The sequence below is a fragment of the Dreissena polymorpha genome, chromosome 13, assembly GCF_020536995.1.
Source record: "Dreissena polymorpha isolate Duluth1 chromosome 13, UMN_Dpol_1.0, whole genome shotgun sequence".
NCBI classification, from domain to species: domain Eukaryota; kingdom Metazoa; phylum Mollusca; class Bivalvia; order Myida; family Dreissenidae; genus Dreissena; species Dreissena polymorpha.
The window spans coordinates 73,615,566-73,627,915 of record NC_068367.1 but is presented as its reverse complement, the minus strand read 5'-3'; the positions used below and the strand labels follow the sequence as shown (position 1 = coordinate 73,627,915).

At 34.9% G+C, this 12,350-nt stretch overlaps 1 protein-coding gene and 1 pseudogene across 3 annotated transcripts in view; one reads left to right on the top strand and one right to left on the bottom strand.

Annotated features, from left to right (window-relative positions):
• LOC127854904 (uncharacterized) overlaps positions 1-12,350 on the top strand; it is a 200,061-nt gene that overhangs the window by 62,426 nt on the left and 125,285 nt on the right. The window lies entirely within an intron of this gene.
• LOC127854773 (uncharacterized) lies at positions 8,748-11,957 on the bottom strand (annotated as a pseudogene).

Below are 12,350 nucleotides of genomic sequence, written 5' to 3'. Positions count from 1 at the left end.
ATCTTTAATATACCATTAGCAAAACATGTATGATCTCACTACAGAAAGCTCCACAACGATGTGTAAGAATGCTTTATAAAGTAAACACAATTTAGAAATGCCTATCTGGAAATGAAATGTACCTTAGTTCGTTTAATCTTTATAGTCAAGTCAATGTACACTTTGACTCCCCAAAAATCGCTACAAAAGTCATTTCCACTGATTCTGATAGGGTAGCGCGTAATTTATAACATATCAAAAGTTTACCAAAATCGGACGTCCGGATTTTTTTTTATCAAGATGGCCGCCAAAACCTGTTTATGATCATAACTATGTAACTATTCTCTCACATTTGATGATTTAGGTGTCTGCATCCAGGTTTTGGGGGGATAAAGAACACTTTAAGATCATCAGACATAATGTAAGTTTATTATGATACACATAAATCCAACATGGCCTCAAAAAATATCCAACTCCACAATAAGAAGGATCACAAGTCCATAACGTTTGACTCAAAGGTGATGATTTTTATGTAAAACGCCTTAGTTTTGGAGGCAAAGAACACTTTGATTGAATTGATGATATCACTTAGCAGTTGATTAATCATGAAATCGAATTTATGACATTCAACTGTCCACTATCAACCGATACACAATCCGTATCCTCGCCGATTAACGTTGTGGGGCTTGGCGGAATCCTTCCACTGTTGCTTTTATAATATCAACGCCTGCATCTCCTGGTTAAACAATGACAACACATCCCCTTTGAGTCAGAGTTGTGCTGATCAGAGCATTCATGACTGCCTTGTTTTTGACACGAAACAAATGTCCGTATTTGTGCATGATCATTCTGTTTCTCTGTTGAAACTCATACTCGGGTTCCTTATATATCTTGTGTGATATCTTTGATAGAAGGACCGTCTTGGTAACCATCGAACACCACTGTTGCATGTCCGTGAAATCTGCATAAGATTCGGCTATTGCGTTGTTTGTGTCGCCATTTTTCCATGGCAAATGATGAAGCAAATAGCCACCATCAAACAAGTAACAATGGTTTAGGAATAGAGTTTATCACAGCATCACTTGATACGTTTACAGCTTGATCTCTCATTGACTGAATGATCTGAGTCTTGTCTGGTTAACCAAGTATGTTCCTGGCTTCAAAGAGGGCAGGAGCATGGGGACTAAGTTCATACGACAATAAGTTTTCAAGGGAAAGTTCTCCAGATGTTGACACTACCAGGAAACGCTGAAACAGAAGGGAAGGATCAATAGCACGGTCTTAAGTAATCTAAACAGAGGAGATTAAAAAAACTACAAAGATCGAATTTTCTATTATATCTCTTATGATCTTGTTCCCATCCTCATGAAATGCATGAACATTCACATTTTATCCAGCCACTATTCAATTAACAATGTTTTTAGAGTAGGATCAGCGGTGTAGGTCGAGCAGGTTGGGATTGTCTGCAATTTCTCGATATCAGAAGCATCTAATTTGATGAGTCAAATGAGTCTTTGTGTTGTAGAGGTTTAGTATAGGCCAGGTCTGTGAAATCCTGCATCACACTATTGTACTCGGATGTTACAGGTGCAAAAAGGGTCCAAAGTTTGTGCATTTCCTAGGTGTACCCAATGCCGCGAATGAGACCACCTGTGTTCTTAAGAGACCTCATCAATGTTTGCTCAATGGCAAGATCACTGCTTAGCCCAGTCCAGAACTGATTTCTCCTACGAACAACGTAAAAACCATTAACGAACTTTCGATTAACTTCTGGGCGTGTTTCATATAGGCTGCTCATTGGCTGAAGAAAGTTATAAGTAGATCGTAGGTAATTGATGTACTCAGCTGCAGCAAAGACGGTACGACGATTGGATATTGCATGCAAATGCGCCATCAATAATCAGTGCGACCCGCCTTAATCAACATCCTATCAATGCTTACCATAAGCTGATAATTCAGCCATAATTGGCTTGTCTTTGTAGTTTGGGAAAGTTCTTGTTTCTTCTTCTTTGTAGCCGTCTCGAGTGTGATCACAATCTCAGAACATGAAGCATCTTCGTCATCTCGCCACTAAAATGAAAGAGTATAACTCCTCTGCCTGATCCAGCACTATCTGAATCTAGGTATCTACCTGATATGAACTGGCTGTATAGGCTCTGTTCAACGCGAAAATTGCGCCGCAAAGCCCTCTGGACAGCTTTCTCTGTCATAATGTTTACAATGGCATTTTCCCCATAGACAGTCTCAACTATGTTTTTGAGACCGGTTCCTTCAATGAGGAATCCTATAGTCCCAAACAAGTGTATGAAAACACCCCAACATCAGAACAATACTGCTCAGGCAATTACTGTGTGGTATATCAATGATGATTTCGGCACACTTTCAATACACGGGTAGATTAAACGTTGCAAATGCGGGAAGGCTGTTTTTCATGGCAAGGTTGCAAACAGAGTTTTATGTTGACATAATGCACGACTCATACCAACAATACAACTTTTCATAGGCAAGGATCTGACTGATGACTGCTCAGGCTGCTGTTTTTCCTTATGCAAAATATGCATCATTCCCTGCCAATTTGGTGTTGCTTGCCTGAAGCTGAATGAAATCGCTGCACAATTGATGACGTAATGGCTGTTCTAATCAATGCACCCTATGGTCGGTTCATTTTTAGTTGAATACCTTGCTTTATATCTTTATATTTGATAGTGAATTATTGTTTTCACAGAAGTTGATTTTTCGTTATAATTTGCTTATTTTTCATTCAAAATGACGTTTTTACTAATTGAACTCATAGCCACACGCTAACCTCCTGTGGGATTAATGGCATTGGGTACGCAACCTTAGACAACAAACATGTATGAAGCAGTGTTTAGCACTCGCAGATCTGATATGTTCGTATAATGTCGTTCTGTTTTTATATTTTGTTGTCAATTAGGCATGAGCTTCAATAGCGGAGTAGACGGTTATAATGAGGATTAATATTTAAAAGAAAACATGAGTAAGAATTTTTTTATAAAATTGCGAATAAAAAAACATGTTTAAGTCAATAGTTATGCCCTTGCGGTCATTGTATTAGCGGCCATATGGACGCCATGTTGGATTTCTCTATTACGCAATAGACTAACATAATTGTGTATTATCGTAGTGTGTTCTTTCCCCCACAAAACCTTAGTATAGACACTAAAATAATGAAATTTGAGTGGATAATAACAGAGTTATCATCATGAGTAGGTTTTGACGGCCATCTTGAACGCCATCTTGAAAGAAACAATTTTCCGGTGGTCCGAATTTAGTAAAATTTTGTTATAAAGGACATTCTACCCAACAGGATCAATTAAAATACCTTTTGTAGAATTTGTTGGTGGGATTTGGTGTTTTCTCTTCATATATATTAACCCGACTATTACTGCATTCGCCAATACAATTTTGTTAAAAGAAGAAACGCCGTTCAAGAGATGTAATTACAGATATATCAAATAAAAGAGCGGAGCGGATATCGTTAGATTACTTATACTTACTGGTTACTGTTTAATTATTGACCCAAATCGGCATTAAATGAATAGAAATAATGACGGAAGCCGTAATCAACTGGAACAGATCTTACACGTTTCATAATCAAGACATGTTCACTCGAGCCACTTATAAGGTGTAAAGTCCAGTATAAAATATCTAGTCGTTATAAAAAATAATCTCAGTAATGCACACGCACCACATATTCTTCTATTGCCATATAAGTCAACACAAGAAAATACAATTCAAAGTTATGAAGGTTATCAGATTGGCAACCCTAAACAATTTATTTTTTCTAATATATAATAAATATTTAAGAACTTGTGATTATCATTCGGGAGTAAATTTAGGAAATTTCGGCATATTTGCATGTTTTATCCACTTCAGTTGGCTTTGTTTCATGGCATATACCACACCTTGTCTAATACGACTCTTCAAATGATAGATTAACATGCCTCACAACCAAACTCCGCAGTTTCTATCTTAGAAAGCCCCTCTAGCATTTCTATTGTTTTTCATCGACAACCAAACAACCTTGAAGAAATGTGTGCATTCCTGTTGAGAACGTATTATATATACTTTTTTTACCAGTGCTCGTGCTGCTTACGATCTTGATGTAAGCAGTTAAAGTGGCACTATGATGAATGACACTGCTAATGTTGCTGACAATTCTACTGATGATGACAGTTCAATAGGGCGTCGTGAACACTGATAATAATTATGACAACGCTGTCTTTGATAATGGTGTTACTAACGCTAGCTCTGCAGATGCCGCTGCAAACCGTGATGATAATGGCATTTAGCACTTCTAAGGACTTATAGGCTACTGCCGGACACACGAGGTATTACTCCCTTTCGTCCTGCTCATCTAGGTAAGCTTGGTCATGTAGGCCAAAATTCAATTGACATGCTTGGTCTGTCCATTTCCAATTTGGTCCGGAGAGGGTGCGGATCTCTGTTATTTGAAATAACTTACATAGGGCTTGAAAGGCAACCTTCAAATGATGACCCTCATGCCTTGTGAATCGAACGTGGTGAACCCCATCCAGCGTCGAATTTATTTGCATATTACATGCAATATTTAAGCACTTTGAGTCGGGACTACGATTTGTGTAAAAATGGTCGGTTTACACGGTTATGTTATTGTAAAAGTTTTAGGTCTTCTTGCAGGTAGGCTGAAACACACTCTTGCAAGTCGTGCTGTGATCGAATAATGGCGGGCGGCAACTTATCATTCAGCTATATTGCGCTGTTACTACGATATGTTAGCGCAATATAAAGCTAATTTATTTGTTCTACAATTTTCGCGGACAACAGTCGTTGAAGTTCAGAAGCCAAACTGAGACGATTCCCGATTTTCGTAATTCCGAGTTGTCGATCGTGCGGGACGGTATACCTTCTTCCGGTGTCAAGTAAACCTTGGGGAAATACTACTGCTGCATCGATAAATGCCATAATTTTAGCGGTAGAATCGGTAAATTTTCAAAAAGTAACATTACATAAACTGCCAAAAGACCCATGTACAAGAAAAGCTTGGAGAATAGCAATTAGCCGGAAAAAGTGGTTTCCAATGTCTTATACTCGCGTCTGTTCCGACCAATTTCGAGACGGAATCGGTCCAAACAATGTTTACCGAAACAAGGTTCCTACTGAGAATTTACCTCAGCGCAAAGTTGTACCAAAACATGAAAGAAAGTAGCGTACATTAATACAGCCCCTTCCAGAAATTATACCTGTCGCCTCTGCCCTATAATTCCATCCGTAGGTACATTGTAACAGATAGGTAGCATGTTTTGTAGTCATAATCCATGTTATCCACATGATGTTCAAGGGGTAAATATAAATATACTTCTCCCCTATAGTTTTATCAATTCCTATGAATTCAGCCACCCAATTTATGACATATTTGGATAAACATTAGGTATGCATCTTAATGTTGAAAATTCCATTACAAATATCTCCTTTTTTGGTTCAAAATACAAAGATGTCAAATTTTGTTTTGAAATAACAATATTTGGTTATACTTAAGCAAAGTGTTTAATACAAATTGTATAAATGTCTAATATTCCATTTTCAATTGTATCTTAATCAATTATAAAATTAATTTAAAGAATTTTTCAAAATTCTTACAAACATTTAGTAGTTTCCAATCAAAATGATAATTGAACAGATTGGAATGAAATATACCAACAAATACGGCTTGCTAGATTGCCTTGCTAGAATGTAACTAAGGATATGTCTGATATGGATACTATTTGCCTCTATTGTCTTGTTATGACATAAAAATAATAATTAAATGTATCAAATGTCTCACATGTGTCAACATAAGGGCACCCACGGATCGAAAAAATGTCTTTGGGTCAGGTCATGTGGTAAAAAAATGGTATGTACGGTTCATTGCGTTTTGGTGTCGGTTTTAAACAATTTAATTTAAAAAAAAACGTGATTAACTTAAATTAAACATTAATACTTTCTTTAAATTTATAAATTTCAGATACAGAAAAATACAGGTTTTTCTTTTGAGACTTAATTACCGCACAAAGTATGTTCTTTATGTAGTATAAGCAAACTCGTTTGGCAATACATACATCAATGATAAAATGTTCTTCATAAAACATCAATAAATGTATATAAAGATACAAAAATCAGTTTTACAAAATTCAAGCAAAAAACAATGCAATGATATATGATTTTTCTATTTGCATGCCTTTACAAGGCCATTTTGGGAAATTAAGAATCAACATGACTAGAGCAAATAAAGAACATTAGAGATCCTGCGAGTATAGGTGTACCTTTTTTGATAACCCCTTTCTACTTATAAACTCACTTTGATGAGTTTGTAGTCCCTTAAAAGAAAAGTTAAAATTAAAATCTTTAATAGAAACAATTTTTCATTTTACTTCTGAACGGGAAAGGGTTTTCTAAACTTAAAATAGTATTGTCTTTAGTATGGCACCCACTTAAAAAGGCTAAAATGCACAACATGGTCTGTTTAATACCACATCTTACACAACTACATTTAAAAAATATATAAAAGAATGTAAAAGCATGGACCATACAAATATCATCTCAGCATATCAAGCATTATTCGAAGCATTTATAAGATGGAAAATGGCTGTATCTACATCACTAAGGACATTATATACATTTCTAGCAAAAACCCACCTGGACAATGTAATAAAAAGCAAATAACTTATTGTTTTATTATTTTTAAACAGCAACATTTCAAAATTGTCACTTTTCAAGCAGATTCATTGCACACATACAATGTCAGCAGCTGTTGCGAACACGCTTGAGTAACTAACTTTGCAATGTTGTTGGAATTCCACCACTGAAGTTGATTTTCATCCAATTTGATACTTGGTTCAAAAATGAATCCATTCAGTTCCGTTGATACTTTTATCAGTATAGTCTTGGATAGAAAGTTCAACAATCTCAACACCAGACTCTGTGGACTTTTTTCGTTGTTTGCTCTTCACCCTGACCAATTATTAAAAACATGATTACATAATTATGTGACTATATTCAATAAGCTGTTTAACAGGCAACATAAATATGAATATGATAAAAAATATTTTGGACGCAAACATTATATATATTTTGACACCAAAATAAATATAAACAACTATAATTATTTAAATAAAATGTAAAGTACACTATTCAATGTCATTATAGGCTTTGTAAAGAAACATATCTGATAACTTTTAAGCAAGCAAGTAGGGGCCTATAAATATTGAAGCAAAAGTTAAAACTTAAATGGTTTACCTCTTAAGCCTGTCCTGGAATATAACTGGATCTCTACCTTCTGATTTACCCTGCCTTTGGTTACAATGTGCTCCTAATATAGTTAGATTTCAGAAGGGTAGCTGTCATGGAACTGGATAAAAGAAACCCTTGGTATTATTTGAACTTTTCTCAAGATTTCAAAAGTAACCTCAACTTTCATACCGTCTTAATCCCAAGGACTATTGTATGAACCGTACATCTCATGTAAATAGGTCCACTTCTGCACACAGCATTGACTTAATTTGCTAAATTGTCTGTTGATTTATTGGGCTTTTACGAACAGCCATTCCTTTGTCCGATATGCGCTTACCGTTTTCGGATTTAAAACCAAAACAATCCCACACAGTCGAATCTAAACGATTTGGTTCGTCTGTAATTTCAATTCCTTTTTTTTCAGTTGGTAAGAAATACACACAAATTGATAAAATATTTAAACTCACTCACTAACACGAATTTTCCAACCACAATATTATGTAAGAGTTATCAGAAATGAAATATTGACCGGTTAGATATGTCCACTTCAAAACGGCCAAGACAAAACGGCCCATTTCAATGTATAGGGTTCTTTTAAAAAGTATTTACCCGACCAGGTACCATTTCTAAATTTATTTTTGTGGAGGGGGAAGATTTGAGCACTAGTCGAACTAGTTTCATTCAGTGTAAAAAGCAATATTTAAAGTGGTCGAATAAACAGGAAAAAGGCTACTGTATGTTTGTTTTCATGGGTTCATATGACAGAAAACTTAAAACTAATCATATACATTTGCAGTTATGCAGAACTCAACAATAATAATGTACAGTATGGAATATCTGAAGACGACAAAAACTATCCCCAAGCAACCCAGACAAGTGAACAGTCCACAGAAAATGTTAATTTACAATTTTAAAGTAACATTGCTCAATCTACACAGACCTTCAACCAACCAAGTTCAGAAATTTTAATTTAAAATTTGAAAGTAAACATGGCTCAATCTACACAGACCTTCAACCAACCAAGTTATTCTATTGGCATTACTATTTCAATGCCAGAAATAGTCATTGAAAATATAAAAGACTCACATGAGTCAATATAGTTTTATACATGACTTCCAAACTATAAAACGTTTCAAGCCCTATTTGATTATTTTATGGAGAATGGTGCGGACAAATTATCAGCAGAATGTGTTGGTACTATGAGCAACTATTGTCATGGACGCAAACATAAGTTGCGTTGTGTTGATGAATTTTTACTAGTTTTGATGAGGCTAAGGCTTGGGTTACTTGTTAAAGATTTGGAATTTTGTTTCAAAATATCTGCTAGTGCAGTATCAAACATTTTAAATTCCTGGGTATTGTTTATGTATGAGTGCATGCAAACCCTCATCTTTCTACCTGACTTATGCACTTTATAAGCACATGTTTCAAAATGTTTTGAAAAGTTTTTACATACCAGAGTTTTACTTGACTGTACTGAATTATTCATTCAAAGTCCATCATCTCCTGAAAACAAATCTTTAACATTCTCTTGTTATAAATCCCATAATATAGTTAAGGCGTTGGTTGGAATCAATACAACAGGTTGTCCATGTGTCAAAAGTATGGCCTTGATCAACATCAGATTCTGAAATCACAAGAAATAGTGGTCTGTTCAAACACTTCAACAAAGGAGATGCAGTGATGGTTGACAAAGAGATAATTCATCTTCAGTCTGACTTAAAACACTTAGGGGTGAAGCTATACTGTCCGCCACTTAAGTCAAAAATTCAGTTAAGCAAGACAGAAGTTGAAACAACAAGGAGGATTGCATCTGCACGCATATATGTAGAAAGGATAATGGAGCAAATAAAGAATTTCGGCATTTTGAAAGGAGTAATGCCATTTGCTCTCAGTGACTGTGCTGATCAAATATTCTGCGTATGTGCAGCACTGACTAATTTATTATCGCCACTTGTTTCGGAATACAGCAGAAACCCACTGCTCCATTAATGTGCATCTCATGGGCTAACGGGCTATATATTTATATTTTAAAGTATACGTGTAGATGCATCTAGATGCAGATGCAATCCTTGTTGTTTCAACTTCTGTTATGCATATGCCATTTAAATATATAGCTGTTGATTCATAATGATTGTCTTTTCTGTATAGATTATTGACATTGTATATGCAAGTGCATAAAACACTGTATTATGATAATGGAATGTAAACAAGATGTATGTTACATACATATATTTTTAACGAATAATATTTTCAAATTTTAGGAACATTTTAAATGGTGTTCACTAAGTTAATATTGCACTTGTATGCTGTTTTGAATATTGAACATTCTAAATATTAAACATATAGCATGTGTTGCCTAGCAAAATTGTTTAGGGATGATTTCAACCAGATATAATTCTTTTGTTTGTGTAACAGACTTTCCCAGAACAAGTTGTCAAAACAAACAGTTATTATAGCTAAATATGTCAAAGTATAAATGAAAAAATCACATTTTTGAATTGTGCATAAACCCTTTTGCCCCTGACTTTGGGTATAATACCTGTGGTTCTTCTTCAACTGGATATAACCTTTGTCATCTACATAACAACATAACTGTTTACTTTGACAAGCTTCACTTATTTTACTATTCCTCCATTTATATGGACATTTTATCTCAATTAAGTATTATTCAGAACCAAAGCTTACTAGACAATCTGGACTATCACCAAGGTAGACATTGACAGTGCAAAGAACTAAGCCCATGTTAGCGACAACAATATGTGTCTTTTGTTTTAGTTTTTTATGCCATGTATCTTTTCTTTTCAATTGGTTCATGTTTCGTTCCCCATGCCACAGCATTGTTTTCAAAAGATTTGTTCTCACCAAACACTTTTTGTACAATGTTTTCTGATTTAGTTAAGTCCTTTTTAGTGCTTATATCATGAAACAAGGAGGCAGTTATTCTCATTTTATGACAGAAGTCCATAATGTGTTTTCATGATGACCTTTTGTCCTAGATTCGATTTCATCTATTATATCATTGGTGCAAAGCGACAAAAAACAGTCAAAGTCTGACTTAGATATATTTTCACTTTTTAAAGTACTTAATAAATCAATTAATCTTTCAGATTTGTGAACAATGTGTTTCGTAGTTTCAACCTCTTTAAAATGTGGTATGTTGAGGTCACTTTCTACATCAAAATGATGGTCATGAGTTGATGGCAAAATGTCAAATAATGCAACCCTGGAGTTATTTCCAAGCTTTGAACACAAAGTGTCTCTAAATGAGATGCTCTCTACATTGTATTTAGCCTTTCTATTTTATTTTACTTTCAAAGAATCTTCATACATTACACGTTTGAAATTTATTTAATTTACTGTTCTTGTTGTTGTTGCTTTTTTCTTGGCTGATTCCACTGGCAAAGTTTAGATGTGGAAGCTACATCTTCAAGCACATCTGATGATGGTCTACCTTCGAGCGCAAACAGCAGGCCAGCAATGGAGGTGCATCCTTCTCCACATCTGAAATTTAAAAAAAAGATCTTTTCAAATATATGGCAAAAAAATAAGAGATTTGTTTCATTTTTTGTGAGATAAATGATTATAAAATCACCGGTAAAGGAGAATATAAAGAAATATCTCCAGTACAAGAAATGATATAATCAAATAAGCAAATATTTCAAATTATTGTTGAACGCAATTTCAGATAACATTTGTTTTTACCTATTAACTAACTTTAATTGTAATTTGATTAAATAAAAAATATGGAATCTTTCCTCTTTAAATTAGGATTTGTGGCAAAATACATTTTTGGATAATGGCTCATTGTAAGTATATCTTTGTTGTGATGCATATGTAATTCTCAAATACATTTATATACAAATTTTGTGAAACATAAATAATGTTATTTGTATGAAATTTGATTGAAATGCAAAGTGTATGAGTTGACAATGAACTTACTTAATAAAAATGTTTGAAATTGTTTTGCAATTGTTGTGTTCATTTAGAGCCTGGTAAGTGGCAAATGTGTATAATACATTAATTCACTCCTCATGACTTCTTTGTCTGCACACTCAAAATTTATTACATATATGTACATGCAAATGGATCTGTGGACGAGGTATCTGGTTTACCTACTTACGAAACATAGTTTACAAGTATGGAGGTCTGAATAATTTTATACTAACCCTGCAGGGCATGTGCAGTAAGCCTTGACAACTTCAAAGGGTCTCATCTTGGCTATTAAAATCCATTGTGCATATACTCCTTGTTGCATTGACGGAAAACACTTCGATCGAATGTAGCAATACTTGCTGCCTTCAGTTATTAAATTAATCATAATTGTGGGGATAAACCATTCTTTGTAGAAATTCAGTCCCCTTATAAATTGCCCGTAGCATTTCATTTTTTCCGCATCTTCTGTGCGATGGCTATTGTGGAGTAAGTAACTCTCGATGTCGCTGAGCTTCACTTTTGGAAAATGGCAAGAAGTTCCTGTCCATCCTGTCTGAGGCTATATCGGGAGCGTCAACAGCAGTAGATGGTGCACAATGGATGTTCTCATCCGACGCATTGTCACAACCCGATTGAACAGTATCTACTTCGCACAGGGCAAGTGTCAACTTGCTTCCAATAATGTTTACATTGTTCGACCTTAAAAACGTTTGAATTTCAGTGTTTGAATACTTTAAGACATCCTCGATAGCTGTTGTAATATTTATTGGAATTACAGTCGCCGATAATAGAATTCATACTTTCATTCGATAACTTATTTTTACATTTACGCGCTTAGTGATTTTTACAACCGGAAGTAAACAAGACCGTCCCGCACGAACGACAACTCTTGTTCACGCTTAGTTACGAAAAGACCCGATTACATTCTCTGTGACTTTTCTTTAATAATGAGAACCAGCCATGATAATCGGCACATCGGCTCGGCGATAACATGACCATTTGGTATAAAATCAAAGTGCAACTTATTTGCCCGTTGATTTGTACTATACAATTTATGTAGTCACTGCGACAATAAATAATGGAATAAACATTCATAGAAATAGCGAGCTGTTTCAGCTTTTGTATAAGGTATTTAAACCACTAACTAATGATTTCATAATATCGTC